The 18,052-nt window shown below is 47.5% G+C and overlaps 1 long non-coding RNA gene and 39 other non-coding genes across 40 annotated transcripts in view; all 40 read right to left on the minus strand.

The window, feature by feature from the left end:
- The window catches only part of LOC145444709 (uncharacterized), a 231,741-nt gene that overhangs the window by 175,370 nt on the left and 38,319 nt on the right, over positions 1-18,052 (minus strand). The window lies entirely within an intron of this gene.
- LOC145451197 (5S ribosomal RNA) lies at positions 283-401 on the minus strand. Its single transcript, XR_013918716.1, has one exon. It is a non-coding gene; the product is annotated as a 5S ribosomal RNA (ribosomal RNA).
- Positions 745-863, minus strand: LOC145451321 (5S ribosomal RNA). The gene has a single exon (XR_013918830.1). It is a non-coding gene; the product is annotated as a 5S ribosomal RNA (ribosomal RNA).
- On the minus strand, positions 1,207-1,325 carry LOC145451442 (5S ribosomal RNA). The gene has a single exon (XR_013918930.1). It is a non-coding gene; the product is annotated as a 5S ribosomal RNA (ribosomal RNA).
- On the minus strand, positions 1,669-1,787 carry LOC145451532 (5S ribosomal RNA). The gene has a single exon (XR_013918937.1). It is a non-coding gene; the product is annotated as a 5S ribosomal RNA (ribosomal RNA).
- On the minus strand, positions 2,131-2,249 carry LOC145452228 (5S ribosomal RNA). The gene has a single exon (XR_013919254.1). It is a non-coding gene; the product is annotated as a 5S ribosomal RNA (ribosomal RNA).
- On the minus strand, positions 2,593-2,711 carry LOC145451607 (5S ribosomal RNA). The gene has a single exon (XR_013918964.1). It is a non-coding gene; the product is annotated as a 5S ribosomal RNA (ribosomal RNA).
- LOC145452187 (5S ribosomal RNA) lies at positions 3,055-3,173 on the minus strand. The gene has a single exon (XR_013919233.1). It is a non-coding gene; the product is annotated as a 5S ribosomal RNA (ribosomal RNA).
- On the minus strand, positions 3,516-3,634 carry LOC145451617 (5S ribosomal RNA). Its single transcript, XR_013918966.1, has one exon. It is a non-coding gene; the product is annotated as a 5S ribosomal RNA (ribosomal RNA).
- On the minus strand, positions 3,978-4,096 carry LOC145451958 (5S ribosomal RNA). The gene has a single exon (XR_013919147.1). It is a non-coding gene; the product is annotated as a 5S ribosomal RNA (ribosomal RNA).
- On the minus strand, positions 4,440-4,558 carry LOC145451663 (5S ribosomal RNA). Its single transcript, XR_013918981.1, has one exon. It is a non-coding gene; the product is annotated as a 5S ribosomal RNA (ribosomal RNA).
- LOC145451717 (5S ribosomal RNA) lies at positions 4,902-5,020 on the minus strand. The gene has a single exon (XR_013919011.1). It is a non-coding gene; the product is annotated as a 5S ribosomal RNA (ribosomal RNA).
- Positions 5,364-5,482, minus strand: LOC145451750 (5S ribosomal RNA). The gene has a single exon (XR_013919027.1). It is a non-coding gene; the product is annotated as a 5S ribosomal RNA (ribosomal RNA).
- LOC145451756 (5S ribosomal RNA) lies at positions 5,826-5,944 on the minus strand. Its single transcript, XR_013919028.1, has one exon. It is a non-coding gene; the product is annotated as a 5S ribosomal RNA (ribosomal RNA).
- On the minus strand, positions 6,288-6,406 carry LOC145452268 (5S ribosomal RNA). Its single transcript, XR_013919275.1, has one exon. It is a non-coding gene; the product is annotated as a 5S ribosomal RNA (ribosomal RNA).
- LOC145452196 (5S ribosomal RNA) lies at positions 6,750-6,868 on the minus strand. The gene has a single exon (XR_013919235.1). It is a non-coding gene; the product is annotated as a 5S ribosomal RNA (ribosomal RNA).
- LOC145451762 (5S ribosomal RNA) lies at positions 7,212-7,330 on the minus strand. Its single transcript, XR_013919029.1, has one exon. It is a non-coding gene; the product is annotated as a 5S ribosomal RNA (ribosomal RNA).
- Positions 7,674-7,792, minus strand: LOC145451775 (5S ribosomal RNA). Its single transcript, XR_013919036.1, has one exon. It is a non-coding gene; the product is annotated as a 5S ribosomal RNA (ribosomal RNA).
- On the minus strand, positions 8,136-8,254 carry LOC145452233 (5S ribosomal RNA). The gene has a single exon (XR_013919256.1). It is a non-coding gene; the product is annotated as a 5S ribosomal RNA (ribosomal RNA).
- LOC145451783 (5S ribosomal RNA) lies at positions 8,598-8,716 on the minus strand. The gene has a single exon (XR_013919038.1). It is a non-coding gene; the product is annotated as a 5S ribosomal RNA (ribosomal RNA).
- LOC145452203 (5S ribosomal RNA) lies at positions 9,060-9,178 on the minus strand. Its single transcript, XR_013919237.1, has one exon. It is a non-coding gene; the product is annotated as a 5S ribosomal RNA (ribosomal RNA).
- Positions 9,522-9,640, minus strand: LOC145451790 (5S ribosomal RNA). The gene has a single exon (XR_013919043.1). It is a non-coding gene; the product is annotated as a 5S ribosomal RNA (ribosomal RNA).
- On the minus strand, positions 9,984-10,102 carry LOC145451969 (5S ribosomal RNA). The gene has a single exon (XR_013919149.1). It is a non-coding gene; the product is annotated as a 5S ribosomal RNA (ribosomal RNA).
- On the minus strand, positions 10,446-10,564 carry LOC145451796 (5S ribosomal RNA). The gene has a single exon (XR_013919044.1). It is a non-coding gene; the product is annotated as a 5S ribosomal RNA (ribosomal RNA).
- LOC145452208 (5S ribosomal RNA) lies at positions 10,908-11,026 on the minus strand. The gene has a single exon (XR_013919238.1). It is a non-coding gene; the product is annotated as a 5S ribosomal RNA (ribosomal RNA).
- LOC145451799 (5S ribosomal RNA) lies at positions 11,370-11,488 on the minus strand. The gene has a single exon (XR_013919046.1). It is a non-coding gene; the product is annotated as a 5S ribosomal RNA (ribosomal RNA).
- On the minus strand, positions 11,832-11,950 carry LOC145451805 (5S ribosomal RNA). The gene has a single exon (XR_013919049.1). It is a non-coding gene; the product is annotated as a 5S ribosomal RNA (ribosomal RNA).
- On the minus strand, positions 12,294-12,412 carry LOC145451813 (5S ribosomal RNA). Its single transcript, XR_013919050.1, has one exon. It is a non-coding gene; the product is annotated as a 5S ribosomal RNA (ribosomal RNA).
- LOC145452240 (5S ribosomal RNA) lies at positions 12,756-12,874 on the minus strand. Its single transcript, XR_013919261.1, has one exon. It is a non-coding gene; the product is annotated as a 5S ribosomal RNA (ribosomal RNA).
- LOC145451818 (5S ribosomal RNA) lies at positions 13,218-13,336 on the minus strand. The gene has a single exon (XR_013919055.1). It is a non-coding gene; the product is annotated as a 5S ribosomal RNA (ribosomal RNA).
- LOC145452214 (5S ribosomal RNA) lies at positions 13,680-13,798 on the minus strand. The gene has a single exon (XR_013919241.1). It is a non-coding gene; the product is annotated as a 5S ribosomal RNA (ribosomal RNA).
- LOC145451966 (5S ribosomal RNA) lies at positions 14,142-14,260 on the minus strand. The gene has a single exon (XR_013919148.1). It is a non-coding gene; the product is annotated as a 5S ribosomal RNA (ribosomal RNA).
- On the minus strand, positions 14,604-14,722 carry LOC145451823 (5S ribosomal RNA). Its single transcript, XR_013919064.1, has one exon. It is a non-coding gene; the product is annotated as a 5S ribosomal RNA (ribosomal RNA).
- Positions 15,066-15,184, minus strand: LOC145451828 (5S ribosomal RNA). Its single transcript, XR_013919074.1, has one exon. It is a non-coding gene; the product is annotated as a 5S ribosomal RNA (ribosomal RNA).
- On the minus strand, positions 15,528-15,646 carry LOC145452249 (5S ribosomal RNA). The gene has a single exon (XR_013919266.1). It is a non-coding gene; the product is annotated as a 5S ribosomal RNA (ribosomal RNA).
- LOC145451842 (5S ribosomal RNA) lies at positions 15,990-16,108 on the minus strand. Its single transcript, XR_013919078.1, has one exon. It is a non-coding gene; the product is annotated as a 5S ribosomal RNA (ribosomal RNA).
- LOC145451850 (5S ribosomal RNA) lies at positions 16,452-16,570 on the minus strand. Its single transcript, XR_013919081.1, has one exon. It is a non-coding gene; the product is annotated as a 5S ribosomal RNA (ribosomal RNA).
- LOC145452264 (5S ribosomal RNA) lies at positions 16,914-17,032 on the minus strand. The gene has a single exon (XR_013919274.1). It is a non-coding gene; the product is annotated as a 5S ribosomal RNA (ribosomal RNA).
- Positions 17,376-17,494, minus strand: LOC145451859 (5S ribosomal RNA). The gene has a single exon (XR_013919083.1). It is a non-coding gene; the product is annotated as a 5S ribosomal RNA (ribosomal RNA).
- Positions 17,922-18,040, minus strand: LOC145454087 (5S ribosomal RNA). The gene has a single exon (XR_013920039.1). It is a non-coding gene; the product is annotated as a 5S ribosomal RNA (ribosomal RNA).

Raw genomic sequence — 18,052 nt, forward strand, 5'->3', positions numbered from 1 at the left:
TGTCAACGAGACGCCTGAAAAGCAGATTGTCTGATTGCTGTGAAGCACTTTCGGACGAACTGGTCGAAAAACACACATATAAATTAAGCTCTCCGTGTCAGAGTTTATTTTATTGCAATTCTCGTCATGTCAAAACGGCACGAGAATGCGATAAACGGCCCTGCACAACTACAAATTGAGCGCGAGTTCATAGCTGAAAGAAGCGGCGGCCGGCAAATGATGACATTCATAGTTGTACGTGCAATCAAATTGATCGAGTTTGTGTGAAAAAATGCAAAAGGCGGCCTACTACACCCGGTATTCCCAGCCGGTCACCCATGCAAGTACTAACCGGGCCCAACGTTGCTTGACTTCCGAGATCAGACGAGATCGGGTGTATTCAACGTGGTATGGTCGTAGGCGACAGTGGATACAATCTGTGCCGTTTTATGTGACATTCTATCGGGCGAAAAGTCGCCACGCTGTCAACGAGACGCCTGAAAAGCAGATTGTCTGATTGCTCGGAGGCACTTTCGGACGAACTGGTCGAAAAACACACATATAAATTAAGCTCTCCGTGTAAGAGTTTATTTTATTGCAATTCTCGTCATGTCAAAACGGCACGAGATTGCGATAAACGGCCCTGCACAACTACAAATTGAGCGCGAGTTCATAGCTGAAAGAAGCGGCGGCCGGCAAATGATGACATTCATAGTTGTACGTGCAATCAAATTGATCGAGTTTGTGTGAAAAATTGCAAAAGGCGGCCTACTACACCCGGTATTCCCAGCCGGTCACCCATGCAAGTACTAACCGGGCCCAACGTTGCTTGACTTCCGAGATCAGACGAGATCGGGTGTATTCAACGTGGTATGGTCGTAGGCGACAGTGGATACAATCTGTGCCGTTTTATGTGACATTCTATCGGGCGAAAAGTCGCCACGCTGTCAACGAGACGCCTGAAAAGCAGATTGTCTGATTGCTCGGAGGCACTTTCGGACGAACTGGTCGAAAAACACACATATAAATTAAGCTCTCCGTGTCAGAGTTTATTTTATTGCAATTCTCGTCATGTCAAAACGGCACGAGATTGCGATAAACGGCCCTGCACAACTACAAATTGAGCGCGAGTTCATAGCTGAAAGAAGCGGCGGCCGGCAAATGATGATATTCATAGTTGTACGTGCAATCAAATTGATCGAGTTTGTGTGAAAAATTGCAAAAGGCGGCCTACTACACCCGGTATTCCCAGCCGGTCACCCATGCAAGTACTAACCGGGCCCAACGTTGCTTGACTTCCGAGATCAGACGAGATCGGGTGTATTCAACGTGGTATGGTCGTAGGCGACAGTGGATACAATCTGTGCCGTTTTATGTGACATTCTATCGGGCGAAAAGTCGCCACGCTGTCAATGAGACGCCTGAAAAGCAGATTGTCTGATTGCTCGGAGGCACTTTCGGACGAACTGGTCGAAAAACACACATATAAATTAAGCTCTCCGTGTAAGAGTTTATTTTATTGCAATTCTCGTCATGTCAAAACGGCACGAGATTGCGATAAACGGCCCTGCACAACTACAAATTGAGCGCGAGTTCATAGCTGAAAGAAGCGGCGGCCGGCAAATGATGACATTCATAGTTGTACGTGCAATCAAATTGATCGAGTTTGTGTGAAAAAATGCAAAAGGCGGCCTACTACACCCGGTATTCCCAGCCGGTCACCCATGCAAGTACTAACCGGGCCCAACGTTGCTTGACTTCCGAGATCAGACGAGATCGGGTGTATTCAACGTGGTATGGTCGTAGGCGACAGTGGATACAATCTGTGCCGTTTTATGTGACATTCTATCGGGCGAAAAGTCGCCACGCTGTCAACGAGACGACTGAAAAGCAGATTGTCTGATTGCTCGGAGGCACTTTCGGACGAACTGGTCGAAAAACACACATATAAATTAAGCTCTCCGTGTAAGAGTTTATTTTATTGCAATTCTCGTCATGTCAAAACGGCACGAGATTGCGATAAACGGCCCTGCACAACTACAAATTGAGCGCGAGTTCATAGCTGAAAGAAGCGGCGGCCGGCAAATGATGACATTCATAGTTGTACGTGCAATCAAATTGATCGAGTTTGTGTGAAAAATGGCAAAAGGCGGCCTACTACACCCGGTATTCCCAGCCGGTCACCCATGCAAGTACTAACCGGGCCCAACGTTGCTTGACTTCCGAGATCAGGCGAGATCGGGTGTATTCAACGTGGTATGGTCGTAGGCGACAGTGGATACAATCTGTGCTGTTTTATGTGACATTCTATCGGGCGAAAAGTCGCCACGCTGTCAACGAGACGCCTGAAAAGCAGATTGTCTGATTGCTGTGAAGCACTTTCGGACGAACTGGTCGAAAAACACACATATAAATTAAGCTCTCCGTGTCAGAGTTTATTTTATTGCAATTCTCGTCATGTCAAAACGGCACGAGATTGCGATAAACGGCCCTGCACAACTACAAATTGAGCGCGAGTTCATAGCTGAAAGAAGCGGCGGCCGGCAAATGATGACATTCATAGTTGTACGTGCAATCAAATTGATCGAGTTTGTGTGAAAAATTGCAAAAGGCGGCCTACTACACCCGGTATTCCCAGCCGGTCACCCATGCAAGTACTAACCGGGCCCAACGTTGCTTGACTTCCGAGATCAGACGAGATCGGGTGTATTCAACGTGGTATGGTCGTAGGCGACAGTGGATACAATCTGTGCCGTTTTATGTGACATTCTATCGGGCGAAAAGTCGCCACGCTGTCAACGAGACGCCTGAAAAGCAGATTGTCTGATTGCTGTGAAGCACTTTCGGACGAACTGGTCGAAAAACACACATATAAATTAAGCTCTACGTGTCAGAGTTTATTTTATTGCAATTCTCGTCATGTCAAAACGGCACGAGATTGCGATAAACGGCCCTGCACAACTACAAATTGAGCGCGAGTTCATAGCTGAAAGAAGCGGCGGCCGGCAAATGATGACATTCATAGTTGTACGTGCAATCAAATTGATCGAGTTTGTGTGAAAAATTGCAAAAGGCGGCCTACTTCACCCGGTATTCCCAGCCGGTCACCCATGCAAGTACTAACCGGGCCCAACGTTGCTTGACTTCCGAGATCAGACGAGATCGGGTGTATTCAACGTGGTATGGTCGTAGGCGACAGTGGATACAATCTGTGCCGTTTTATGTGACATTCTATCGGGCGAAAAGTCGCCACGCTGTCAACGAGACGCCTGAAAAGCAGATTGTCTGATTGCTGTGAAGCACTTTCGGACGAACTGGTCGAAAACACACATATAAATTAAGCTCTCCGTGTCAGAGTTTATTTTATTGCAATTCTCGTCATGTCAAAACGGCACGAGATTGCGATAAACGGCCCTGCACAACTACAAATTGAGCGCGAGTTCATAGCTGAAAGAAGCGGCGGCCGGCAAATGATGATATTCATAGTTGTACGTGCAATCAAATTGATCGAGTTTGTGTGAAAAATTGCAAAAGGCGGCCTACTACACCCGGTATTCCCAGCCGGTCACCCATGCAAGTACTAACCGGGCCCAACGTTGCTTGACTTCCGAGATCAGACGAGATCGGGTGTATTCAACGTGGTATGGTCGTAGGCGACAGTGGATACAATCTGTGCCGTTTTATGTGACATTCTATCGGGCGAAAAGTCGCCACGCTGTCAACGAGACGCCTGAAAAGCAGATTGTCTGATTGCTCGGAGGCACTTTCGGACGAACTGGTCGAAAAACACACATATAAATTAAGCTCTCCGTGTAAGAGTTTATTTTATTGCAATTCTCGTCATGTCAAAACGGCACGAGATTGCGATAAACGGCCCTGCACAACTACAAATTGAGCGCGAGTTCATAGCTGAAAGAAGCGGCGGCCGGCAAATGATGACATTCATAGTTGTACGTGCAATCAAATTGATCGAGTTTGTGTGAAAAATTGCAAAAGGCGGCCTACTACACCCGGTATTCCCAGCCGGTCACCCATGCAAGTACTAACCGGGCCCAACGTTGCTTGACTTCCGAGATCAGACGAGATCGGGTGTATTCAACGTGGTGTGGTCGTAGGCGACAGTGGATACAATCTGTGCCGTTTTATGTGACATTCTATCGGGCGAAAAGTCGCCACGCTGTCAACGAGACGCCTGAAAAGCAGATTGTCTGATTGCTCGGAGGCACTTTCGGACGAACTGGTCGAAAAACACACATATAAATTAAGCTCTCCGTGTAAGAGTTTATTTTATTGCAATTCTCGTCATGTCAAAACGGCACGAGATTGCGATAAACGGCCCTGCACAACTACAAATTGAGCGCGAGTTCATAGCTGAAAGAAGCGGCGGCCGGCAAATGATGACATTCATAGTTGTACGTGCAATCAAATCGATCGAGTTTGTGTGAAAAAATGCAAAAGGCGGCCTACTACACCCGGTATTCCCAGCCGGTCACCCATGCAAGTACTAACCGGGCCCAACGTTGCTTGACTTCCGAGATCAGACGAGATCGGGTGTATTCAACGTGGTATGGTCGTAGGCGACAGTGGATACAATCTGTGCCGTTTTATGTGACATTCTATCGGGCGAAAAGTCGCCACGCTGTCAACGAGACGCCTGAAAAGCAGATTGTCTGATTGCTCGGAGGCACTTTCGGACGAACTGGTCGAAAAACACACATATAAATTAAGCTCTCCGTGTAAGAGTTTATTTTATTGCAATTCTCGTCATGTCAAAACGGCACGAGATTGCGATAAACGGCCCTGCACAACTACAAATTGAGCGCGAGTTCATAGCTGAAAGAAGCGGCGGCCGGCAAATGATGACATTCATAGTTGTACGTGCAATCAAATTGATCGAGTTTGTGTGAAAAACTGCAAAAGGCGGCCTACTACACCCGGTATTCCCAGCCGGTCACCCATGCAAGTACTAACCGGGCCCAACGTTGCTTGACTTCCGAGATCAGACGAGATCGGGTGTATTCAACGTGGTATGGTCGTAGGCGACAGTGGATACAATCTGTGCCGTTTTATGTGACATTCTATCGGGCGAAAAGTCGCCACGCTGTCAACGAGACGCCTGAAAAGCAGATTGTCTGATTGCTGTGAAGCACTTTCGGACGAACTGGTCGAAAAACACACATATAAATTAAGCTCTCCGTGTCAGAGTTTATTTTATTGCAATTCTCGTCATGTCAAAACGGCACGAGAATGCGATAAACGGCCCTGCACAACTACAAATTGAGCGCGAGTTCATAGCTGAAAGAAGCGGCGGCCGGCAAATGATGACATTCATAGTTGTACGTGCAATCAAATTGATCGAGTTTGTGTGAAAAAATGCAAAAGGCGGCCTACTACACCCGGTATTCCCAGCCGGTCACCCATGCAAGTACTAACCGGGCCCAACGTTGCTTGACTTCCGAGATCAGACGAGATCGGGTGTATTCAACGTGGTATGGTCGTAGGCGACAGTGGATACAATCTGTGCCGTTTTATGTGACATTCTATCGGGCGAAAAGTCGCCACGCTGTCAACGAGACGCCTGAAAAGCAGATTGTCTGATTGCTCGGAGGCACTTTCGGACGAACTGGTCGAAAAACACACATATAAATTAAGCTCTCCGTGTAAGAGTTTATTTTATTGCAATTCTCGTCATGTCAAAACGGCACGAGATTGCGATAAACGGCCCTGCACAACTACAAATTGAGCGCGAGTTCATAGCTGAAAGAAGCGGCGGCCGGCAAATGATGACATTCATAGTTGTACGTGCAATCAAATTGATCGAGTTTGTGTGAAAAATTGCAAAAGGCGGCCTACTACACCCGGTATTCCCAGCCGGTCACCCATGCAAGTACTAACCGGGCCCAACGTTGCTTGACTTCCGAGATCAGACGAGATCGGGTGTATTCAACGTGGTATGGTCGTAGGCGACAGTGGATACAATCTGTGCCGTTTTATGTGACATTCTATCGGGCGAAAAGTCGCCACGCTGTCAACGAGACGCCTGAAAAGCAGATTGTCTGATTGCTCGGAGGCACTTTCGGACGAACTGGTCGAAAAACACACATATAAATTAAGCTCTCCGTGTAAGAGTTTATTTTATTGCAATTCTCGTCATGTCAAAACGGCACGAGATTGCGATAAACGGCCCTGCACAACTACAAATTGAGCGCGAGTTCATAGCTGAAAGAAGCGGCGGCCGGCAAATGATGACATTCATAGTTGTACGTGCAATCAAATTGATCGAGTTTGTGTGAAAAATTGCAAAAGGCGGCCTACTACACCCGGTATTTCCAGCCGGTCACCCATGCAAGTACTAACCGGGCCCAACGTTGCTTGACTTCCGAGATCAGACGAGATCGGGTGTATTCAACGTGGTATGGTCGTAGGCGACAGTGGATACAATCTGTGCCGTTTTATGTGACATTCTATCGGGCGAAAAGTCGCCACGCTGTCAACGAGACGCCTGAAAAGCAGATTGTCTGATTGCTGTGAAGCACTTTCGGACGAACTGGTCGAAAAACACACATATAAATTAAGCTCTACGTGTCAGAGTTTATTTTATTGCAATTCTCGTCATGTCAAAACGGCACGAGATTGCGATAAACGGCCCTGCACAACTACAAATTGAGCGCGAGTTCATAGCTGAAAGAAGCGGCGGCCGGCAAATGATGACATTCATAGTTGTACGTGCAATCAAATTGATCGAGTTTGTGTGAAAAATTGCAAAAGGCGGCCTACTTCACCCGGTATTCCCAGCCGGTCACCCATGCAAGTACTAACCGGGCCCAACGTTGCTTGACTTCCGAGATCAGACGAGATCGGGTGTATTCAACGTGGTATGGTCGTAGGCGACAGTGGATACAATCTGTGCCGTTTTATGTGACATTCTATCGGGCGAAAAGTCGCCACGCTGTCAACGAGACGCCTGAAAAGCAGATTGTCTGATTGCTGTGAAGCACTTTCGGACGAACTGGTCGAAAAACACACATATAAATTAAGCTCTCCGTGTCAGAGTTTATTTTATTGCAATTCTCGTCATGTCAAAACGGCACGAGATTGCGATAAACGGCCCTGCACAACTACAAATTGAGCGCGAGTTCATAGCTGAAAGAAGCGGCGGCCGGCAAATGATGATATTCATAGTTGTACGTGCAATCAAATTGATCGAGTTTGTGTGAAAAATTGCAAAAGGCGGCCTACTACACCCGGTATTCCCAGCCGGTCACCCATGCAAGTACTAACCGGGCCCAACGTTGCTTGACTTCCGAGATCAGACGAGATCGGGTGTATTCAACGTGGTATGGTCGTAGGCGACAGTGGATACAATCTGTGCCGTTTTATGTGACATTCTATCGGGCGAAAAGTCGCCACGCTGTCAATGAGACGCCTGAAAAGCAGATTGTCTGATTGCTCGGAGGCACTTTCGGACGAACTGGTCGAAAAACACACATATAAATTAAGCTCTCCGTGTAAGAGTTTATTTTATTGCAATTCTCGTCATGTCAAAACGGCACGAGATTGCGATAAACGGCCCTGCACAACTACAAATTGAGCACGAGTTCATAGCTGAAAGAAGCGGCGGCCGGCAAATGATGACATTCATAGTTGTACGTGCAATCAAATTGATCGAGTTTGTGTGAAAAAATGCAAAAGGCGGCCTACTACACCCGGTATTCCCAGCCGGTCACCCATGCAAGTACTAACCGGGCCCAACGTTGCTTGACTTCCGAGATCAGACGAGATCGGGTGTATTCAACGTGGTATGGTCGTAGGCGACAGTGGATACAATCTGTGCCGTTTTATGTGACATTCTATCGGGCGAAAAGTCGCCACGCTGTCAACGAGACGCCTGAAAAGCAGATTGTCTGATTGCTCGGAGGCACTTTCGGACGAACTGGTCGAAAAACACACATATAAATTAAGCTCTCCGTGTAAGAGTTTATTTTATTGCAATTCTCGTCATGTCAAAACGGCACGAGATTGCGATAAACGGCCCTGCACAACTACAAATTGAGCGCGAGTTCATAGCTGAAAGAAGCGGCGGCCGGCAAATGATGACATTCATAGTTGTACGTGCAATCAAATTGATCGAGTTTGTGTGAAAAATGGCAAAAGGCGGCCTACTACACCCGGTATTCCCAGCCGGTCACCCATGCAAGTACTAACCGGGCCCAACGTTGCTTGACTTCCGAGATCAGGCGAGATCGGGTGTATTCAACGTGGTATGGTCGTAGGCGACAGTGGATACAATCTGTGCTGTTTTATGTGACATTCTATCGGGCGAAAAGTCGCCACGCTGTCAACGAGACGCCTGAAAAGCAGATTGTCTGATTGCTGTGAAGCACTTTCGGACGAACTGGTCGAAAAACACACATATAAATTAAGCTCTCCGTGTCAGAGTTTATTTTATTGCAATTCTCGTCATGTCAAAACGGCACGAGATTGCGATAAACGGCCCTGCACAACTACAAATTGAGCGCGAGTTCATAGCTGAAAGAAGCGGCGGCCGGCAAATGATGACATTCATAGTTGTACGTGCAATCAAATTGATCGAGTTTGTGTGAAAAATTGCAAAAGGCGGCCTACTACACCCGGTATTCCCAGCCGGTCACCCATGCAAGTACTAACCGGGCCCAACGTTGCTTGACTTCCGAGATCAGACGAGATCGGGTGTATTCAACGTGGTATGGTCGTAGGCGACAGTGGATACAATCTGTGCCGTTTTATGTGACATTCTATCGGGCGAAAAGTCGCCACGCTGTCAACGAGACGCCTGAAAAGCAGATTGTCTGATTGCTGTGAAGCACTTTCGGACGAACTGGTCGAAAAACACACATATAAATTAAGCTCTACGTGTCAGAGTTTATTTTATTGCAATTCTCGTCATGTCAAAACGGCACGAGATTGCGATAAACGGCCCTGCACAACTACAAATTGAGCGCGAGTTCATAGCTGAAAGAAGCGGCGGCCGGCAAATGATGACATTCATAGTTGTACGTGCAATCAAATTGATCGAGTTTGTGTGAAAAATTGCAAAAGGCGGCCTACTTCACCCGGTATTCCCAGCCGGTCACCCATGCAAGTACTAACCGGGCCCAACGTTGCTTGACTTCCGAGATCAGACGAGATCGGGTGTATTCAACGTGGTATGGTCGTAGGCGACAGTGGATACAATCTGTGCCGTTTTATGTGACATTCTATCGGGCGAAAAGTCGCCACGCTGTCAACGAGACGCCTGAAAAGCAGATTGTCTGATTGCTGTGAAGCACTTTCGGACGAACTGGTCGAAAAACACACATATAAATTAAGCTCTCCGTGTCAGAGTTTATTTTATTGCAATTCTCGTCATGTCAAAACGGCACGAGATTGCGATAAACGGCCCTGCACAACTACAAATTGAGCGCGAGTTCATAGCTGAAAGAAGCGGCGGCCGGCAAATGATGACATTCATAGTTGTACGTGCAATCAAATTGATCGAGTTTGTGTGAAAAAATGCAAAAGGCGGCCTACTACACCCGGTATTCCCAGCCGGTCACCCATGCAAGTACTAACCGGGCCCAACGTTGCTTGACTTCCGAGATCAGACGAGATCGGGTGTATTCAACGTGGTATGGTCGTAGGCGACAGTGGATACAATCTGTGCCGTTTTATGTGACATTCTATCGGGCGAAAAGTCGCCACGCTGTCAACGAGACGCCTGAAAAGCAGATTGTCTGATTGCTCGGAGGCACTTTCGGACGAACTGGTCGAAAAACACACATATAAATTAAGCTCTCCGTGTAAGAGTTTATTTTATTGCAATTCTCGTCATGTCAAAACGGCACGAGATTGCGATAAACGGCCCTGCACAACTACAAATTGAGCGCGAGTTCATAGCTGAAAGAAGCGGCGGCCGGCAAATGATGACATTCATAGTTGTACGTGCAATCAAATTGATCGAGTTTGTGTGAAAAATGGCAAAAGGCGGCCTACTACACCCGGTATTCCCAGCCGGTCACCCATGCAAGTACTAACCGGGCCCAACGTTGCTTGACTTCCGAGATCAGGTGAGATCGGGTGTATTCAACGTGGTATGGTCGTAGGCGACAGTGGATACAATCTGTGCTGTTTTATGTGACATTCTATCGGGCGAAAAGTCGCCACGCTGTCAACGAGACGCCTGAAAAGCAGATTGTCTGATTGCTGTGAAGCACTTTCGGACGAACTGGTCGAAAAACACACATATAAATTAAGCTCTCCGTGTCAGAGTTTATTTTATTGCAATTCTCGTCATGTCAAAACGGCACGAGATTGCGATAAACGGCCCTGCACAACTACAAATTGAGCGCGAGTTCATAGCTGAAAGAAGCGGCGGCCGGCAAATGATGACATTCATAGTTGTACGTGCAATCAAATTGATCGAGTTTGTGTGAAAAATTGCAAAAGGCGGCCTACTACACCCGGTATTCCCAGCCGGTCACCCATGCAAGTACTAACCGGGCCCAACGTTGCTTGACTTCCGAGATCAGACGAGATCGGGTGTATTCAACGTGGTATGGTCGTAGGCGACAGTGGATACAATCTGTGCCGTTTTATGTGACATTCTATCGGGCGAAAAGTCGCCACGCTGTCAACGAGACGCCTGAAAAGCAGATTGTCTGATTGCTGTGAAGCACTTTCGGACGAACTGGTCGAAAAACACACATATAAATTAAGCTCTACGTGTCAGAGTTTATTTTATTGCAATTCTCGTCATGTCAAAACGGCACGAGATTGCGATAAACGGCCCTGCACAACTACAAATTGAGCGCGAGTTCATAGCTGAAAGAAGCGGCGGCCGGCAAATGATGACATTCATAGTTGTACGTGCAATCAAATTGATCGAGTTTGTGTGAAAAATTGCAAAAGGCGGCCTACTTCACCCGGTATTCCCAGCCGGTCACCCATGCAAGTACTAACCGGGCCCAACGTTGCTTGACTTCCGAGATCAGACGAGATCGGGTGTATTCAACGTGGTATGGTCGTAGGCGACAGTGGATACAATCTGTGCCGTTTTATGTGACATTCTATCGGGCGAAAAGTCGCCACGCTGTCAACGAGACGCCTGAAAAGCAGATTGTCTGATTGCTGTGAAGCACTTTCGGACGAACTGGTCGAAAAACACACATATAAATTAAGCTCTCCGTGTCAGAGTTTATTTTATTGCAATTCTCGTCATGTCAAAACGGCACGAGATTGCGATAAACGGCCCTGCACAACTACAAATTGAGCGCGAGTTCATAGCTGAAAGAAGCGGCGGCCGGCAAATGATGATATTCATAGTTGTACGTGCAATCAAATTGATCGAGTTTGTGTGAAAAATTGCAAAAGGCGGCCTACTACACCCGGTATTCCCAGCCGGTCACCCATGCAAGTACTAACCGGGCCCAACGTTGCTTGACTTCCGAGATCAGACGAGATCGGGTGTATTCAACGTGGTATGGTCGTAGGCGACAGTGGATACAATCTGTGCCGTTTTATGTGACATTCTATCGGGCGAAAAGTCGCCACGCTGTCAACGAGACGCCTGAAAAGCAGATTGTCTGATTGCTCGGAGGCACTTTCGGACGAACTGGTCGAAAAACACACATATAAATTAAGCTCTCCGTGTAAGAGTTTATTTTATTGCAATTCTCGTCATGTCAAAACGGCACGAGATTGCGATAAACGGCCCTGCACAACTACAAATTGAGCGCGAGTTCATAGCTGAAAGAAGCGGCGGCCGGCAAATGATGACATTCATAGTTGTACGTGCAATCAAATCGATCGAGTTTGTGTGAAAAAATGCAAAAGGCGGCCTACTACACCCGGTATTCCCAGCCGGTCACCCATGCAAGTACTAACCGGGCCCAACGTTGCTTGACTTCCGAGATCAGACGAGATCGGGTGTATTCAACGTGGTATGGTCGTAGGCGACAGTGGATACAATCTGTGCCGTTTTATGTGACATTCTATCGGGCGAAAAGTCGCCACGCTGTCAATGAGACGCCTGAAAAGCAGATTGTCTGATTGCTCGGAGGCACTTTCGGACGAACTGGTCGAAAAACACACATATAAATTAAGCTCTCCGTGTAAGAGTTTATTTTATTGCAATTCTCGTCATGTCAAAACGGCACGAGATTGCGATAAACGGCCCTGCACAACTACAAATTGAGCGCGAGTTCATAGCTGAAAGAAGCGGCGGCCGGCAAATGATGACATTCATAGTTGTACGTGCAATCAAATTGATCGAGTTTGTGTGAAAAAATGCAAAAGGCGGCCTACTACACCCGGTATTCCCAGCCGGTCACCCATGCAAGTACTAACCGGGCCCAACGTTGCTTGACTTCCGAGATCAGACGAGATCGGGTGTATTCAACGTGGTATGGTCGTAGGCGACAGTGGATACAATCTGTGCCGTTTTATGTGACATTCTATCGGGCGAAAAGTCGCCACGCTGTCAACGAGACGCCTGAAAAGCAGATTGTCTGATTGCTCGGAGGCACTTTCGGACGAACTGGTCGAAAAACACACATATAAATTAAGCTCTCCGTGTAAGAGTTTATTTTATTGCAATTCTCGTCATGTCAAAACGGCACGAGATTGCGATAAACGGCCCTGCACAACTACAAATTGAGCGCGAGTTCATAGCTGAAAGAAGCGGCGGCCGGCAAATGATGACATTCATAGTTGTACGTGCAATCAAATTGATCGAGTTTGTGTGAAAAATGGCAAAAGGCGGCCTACTACACCCGGTATTCCCAGCCGGTCACCCATGCAAGTACTAACCGGGCCCAACGTTGCTTGACTTCCGAGATCAGGCGAGATCGGGTGTATTCAACGTGGTATGGTCGTAGGCGACAGTGGATACAATCTGTGCTGTTTTATGTGACATTCTATCGGGCGAAAAGTCGCCACGCTGTCAACGAGACGCCTGAAAAGCAGATTGTCTGATTGCTGTGAAGCACTTTCGGACGAACTGGTCGAAAAACACACATATAAATTAAGCTCTCCGTGTCAGAGTTTATTTTATTGCAATTCTCGTCATGTCAAAACGGCACGAGATTGCGATAAACGGCCCTGCACAACTACAAATTGAGCGCGAGTTCATAGCTGAAAGAAGCGGCGGCCGGCAAATGATGACATTCATAGTTGTACGTGCAATCAAATTGATCGAGTTTGTGTGAAAAATTGCAAAAGGCGGCCTACTACACCCGGTATTCCCAGCCGGTCACCCATGCAAGTACTAACCGGGCCCAACGTTGCTTGACTTCCGAGATCAGACGAGATCGGGTGTATTCAACGTGGTATGGTCGTAGGCGACAGTGGATACAATCTGTGCCGTTTTATGTGACATTCTATCGGGCGAAAAGTCGCCACGCTGTCAACGAGACGCCTGAAAAGCAGATTGTCTGATTGCTGTGAAGCACTTTCGGACGAACTGGTCGAAAAACACACATATAAATTAAGCTCTACGTGTCAGAGTTTATTTTATTGCAATTCTCGTCATGTCAAAACGGCACGAGATTGCGATAAACGGCCCTGCACAACTACAAATTGAGCGCGAGTTCATAGCTGAAAGAAGCGGCGGCCGGCAAATGATGACATTCATAGTTGTACGTGCAATCAAATTGATCGAGTTTGTGTGAAAAATTGCAAAAGGCGGCCTACTTCACCCGGTATTCCCAGCCGGTCACCCATGCAAGTACTAACCGGGCCCAACGTTGCTTGACTTCCGAGATCAGACGAGATCGGGTGTATTCAACGTGGTATGGTCGTAGGCGACAGTGGATACAATCTGTGCCGTTTTATGTGACATTCTATCGGGCGAAAAGTCGCCACGCTGTCAACGAGACGCCTGAAAAGCAGATTGTCTGATTGCTGTGAAGCACTTTCGGACGAACTGGTCGAAAAACACACATATAAATTAAGCTCTCCGTGTCAGAGTTTATTTTATTGCAATTCTCGTCATGTCAAAACGGCACGAGATTGCGATAAACGGCCCTGCACAACTACAAATTGAGCGCGAGTTCATAGCTGAAAGAAGCGGCGGCCGGCAAATGATGATATTCATAGTTGTACGTGCAATCAAATTGATCGAGTTTGTGTGAAAAATTGCAAAAGGCGGCCTACTACACCCGGTATTCCCAGCCGGTCACCCATGCAAGTACTAACCGGGCCCAACGTTGCTTGACTTCCGAGATCAGACGAGATCGGGTGTATTCAACGTGGTGTGGTCGTAGGCGACAGTGGATACAATCTGTGCCGTTTTATGTGACATTCTATCGGGCGAAAAGTCGCCACGCTGTCAACGAGACGCCTGAAAAGCAGATTGTCTGATTGCTCGGAGGCACTTTCGGACGAACTGGTCGAAAAACACACATATAAATTAAGCTCTCCGTGTAAGAGTTTATTTTATTGCAATTCTCGTCATGTCAAAACGGCACGAGATTGCGATAAACGGCCCTGCACAACTACAAATTGAGCGCGAGTTCATAGCTGAAAGAAGCGGCGGCCGGCAAATGATGACATTCATAGTTGTACGTGCAATCAAATCGATCGAGTTTGTGTGAAAAAATGCAAAAGGCGGCCTACTACACCCGGTATTCCCAGCCGGTCACCCATGCAAGTACTAACCGGGCCCAACGTTGCTTGACTTCCGAGATCAGACGAGATCGGGTGTATTCAACGTGGTATGGTCGTAGGCGACAGTGGATACAATCTGTGCCGTTTTATGTGACATTCTATCGGGCGAAAAGTCGCCACGCTGTCAACGAGACGCCTGAAAAGCAGATTGTCTGATTGCTCGGAGGCACTTTCGGACGAACTGGTCGAAAAACACACATATAAATTAAGCTCTCCGTGTAAGAGTTTATTTTATTGCAATTCTCGTCATGTCAAAACGGCACGAGATTGCGATAAACGGCCCTGCACAACTACAAATTGAGCGCGAGTTCATAGCTGAAAGAAGCGGCGGCCGGCAAATGATGACATTCATAGTTGTACGTGCAATCAAATTGATCGAGTTTGTGTGAAAAACTGCAAAAGGCGGCCTACTACACCCGGTATTCCCAGCCGGTCACCCATGCAAGTACTAACCGGGCCCAACGTTGCTTGACTTCCGAGATCAGACGAGATCGGGTGTATTCAACGTGGTATGGTCGTAGGCGACAGTGGATACAATCTGTGCCGTTTTATGTGACATTCTATCGGGCGAAAAGTCGCCACGCTGTCAACGAGACGCCTGAAAAGCAGATTGTCTGATTGCTCGGAGGCACTTTCGGACGAACTGGTCGAAAAACACACATATAAATTAAGCTCTCCGTGTAAGAGTTTATTTTATTGCAATTCTCGTCATGTCAAAACGGCACGAGATTGCGATAAACGGCCCTGCACAACTACAAATTGAGCGCGAGTTCATAGCTGAAAGAAGCGGCGGCCGGCAAATGATGACATTCATAGTTGTACGTGCAATCAAATTGATCGAGTTTGTGTGAAAAATGGCAAAAGGCGGCCTACTACACCCGGTATTCCCAGCCGGTCACCCATGCAAGTACTAACCGGGCCCAACGTTGCTTGACTTCCGAGATCAGGCGAGATCGGGTGTATTCAACGTGGTATGGTCGTAGGCGACAGTGGATACAATCTGTGCTGTTTTATGTGACATTCTATCGGGCGAAAAGTCGCCACGCTGTCAACGAGACGCCTGAAAAGCAGATTGTCTGATTGCTGTGAAGCACTTTCGGACGAACTGGTCGAAAAACACACATATAAATTAAGCTCTCCGTGTCAGAGTTTATTTTATTGCAATTCTCGTCATGTCAAAACGGCACGAGATTGCGATAAACGGCCCTGCACAACTACAAATTGAGCGCGAGTTCATAGCTGAAAGAAGCGGCGGCCGGCAAATGATGACATTCATAGTTGTACGTGCAATCAAATTGATCGAGTTTGTGTGAAAAATTGCAAAAGGCGGCCTACTACACCCGGTATTCCCAGCCGGTCACCCATGCAAGTACTAACCGGGCCCAACGTTGCTTGACTTCCGAGATCAGACGAGATCGGGTGTATTCAACGTGGTATGGTCGTAGGCGACAGTGGATACAATCTGTGCCGTTTTATGTGACATTCTATCGGGCGAAAAGTCGCCACGCTGTCAACGAGACGCCTGAAAAGCAGATTGTCTGATTGCTCGGAGGCACTTTCGGACGAACTGGTCGAAAAACACACATATAAATTAAGCTCTCCGTGTAAGAGTTTATTTTATTGCAATTCTCGTCATGTCAAAACGGCACGAGATTGCGATAAACGGCCCTGCACAACTACAAATTGAGCGCGAGTTCATAGCTGAAAGAAGCGGCGGCCGGCAAATGATGACATTCATAGTTGTACGTGCAATCAAATTGATCGAGTTTGTGTGAAAAATTGCAAAAGGCGGCCTACTACACCCGGTATTCCCAGCCGGTCACCCATGCAAGTACTAACCGGGCCCAACGTTGCTTGACTTCCGAGATCAGACGAGATCGGGTGTATTCAACGTGGTATGGTCGTAGGCGACAGTGGATACAATCTGTGCCGTTTTATGTGACATTCTATCGGGCGAAAAGTCGCCACGCTGTCAACGAGACGCCTGAAAAGCAGATTGTCTGATTGCTCGGAGGCACTTTCGGACGAACTGGTCGAAAAACACACATATAAATTAAGCTCTCCGTGTAAGAGTTTATTTTATTGCAATTCTCGTCATGTCAAAACGGCACGAGATTGCGATAAACGGCCCTGCACAACTACAAATTGAGCGCGAGTTCATAGCTGAAAGAAGCGGCGGCCGGCAAATGATGACATTCATAGTTGTACGTGCAATCAAATTGATCGAGTTTGTGTGAAAAATGGCAAAAGGCGGCCTACTACACCCGGTATTCCCAGCCGGTCACCCATGCAAGTACTAACCGGGCCCAACGTTGCTTGACTTCCGAGATCAGGCGAGATCGGGTGTATTCAACGTGGTATGGTCGTAGGCGACAGTGGATACAATCTGTGCTGTTTTATGTGACATTCTATCGGGCGAAAAGTCGCCACGCTGTCAACGAGACGCCTGAAAAGCAGATTGTCTGATTGCTGTGAAGCACTTTCGGACGAACTGGTCGAAAAACACACATATAAATTAAGCTCTCCGTGTCAGAGTTTATTTTATTGCAATTCTCGTCATGTCAAAACGGCACGAGATTGCGATAAACGGCCCTGCACAACTACAAATTGAGCGCGAGTTCATAGCTGAAAGAAGCGGCGGCCGGCAAATGATGACATTCATAGTTGTACGTGCAATCAAATTGATCGAGTTTGTGTGAAAAATTGCAAAAGGCGGCCTACTACACCCGGTATTCCCAGCCGGTCACCCATGCAAGTACTAACCGGGCCCAACGTTGCTTGACTTCCGAGATCAGACGAGATCGGGTGTATTCAACGTGGTATGGTCGTAGGCGACAGTGGATACAATCTGTGCCGTTTTACGTGACATTTTTCGTTCATCTCAGGCGAAAAGTCGCCACGCTGCCAACGATGAGACGCCTGAAAAGCAGATTGTCTGATTGCGCCAAGGCACTTTCGGCCCAATAACTGGAAAGAAAAGTCTGCTAGCGGTCGAATATCATTGGCGTCCTGCTCTGTTCTTGTATCTGGTCAACAAACACACAAGTAAGCTCTCGCTGTCAGAGTAGTTATTTTATTGCACTTTTCGTCATGTGAAAACAGCACGAGATTTCGATATAATGACAATGTGTTAGGCCTAGTATAACTACAAATTGAAATAAGCGGCGGCCAGCAAATGATGACATTCATAGTTGTACGTAGGCCTACGTGCGCTTACAAAACAGTTGCAAGCAAATTGATCGTGTTTGCGCGACAAAAATAGCCTTCTACACCCGGTATTCCCAGCCGGTCACCCATGCAAGTACTAACCGGGCCCAATGTTGCTTGACTTCCGAGATCGGACGAGATCGGGTATATTCAACGTGGTATGGTCGTAGGCAAGTGTGGTTAC

The sequence above is a fragment of the Botryllus schlosseri genome, chromosome 1, assembly GCF_051294905.1.
Source record: "Botryllus schlosseri isolate E-star chromosome 1, Bs_hap1, whole genome shotgun sequence".
In the NCBI taxonomy this organism is placed as follows: Eukaryota; Metazoa; Chordata; class Ascidiacea; order Stolidobranchia; family Styelidae; genus Botryllus; species Botryllus schlosseri.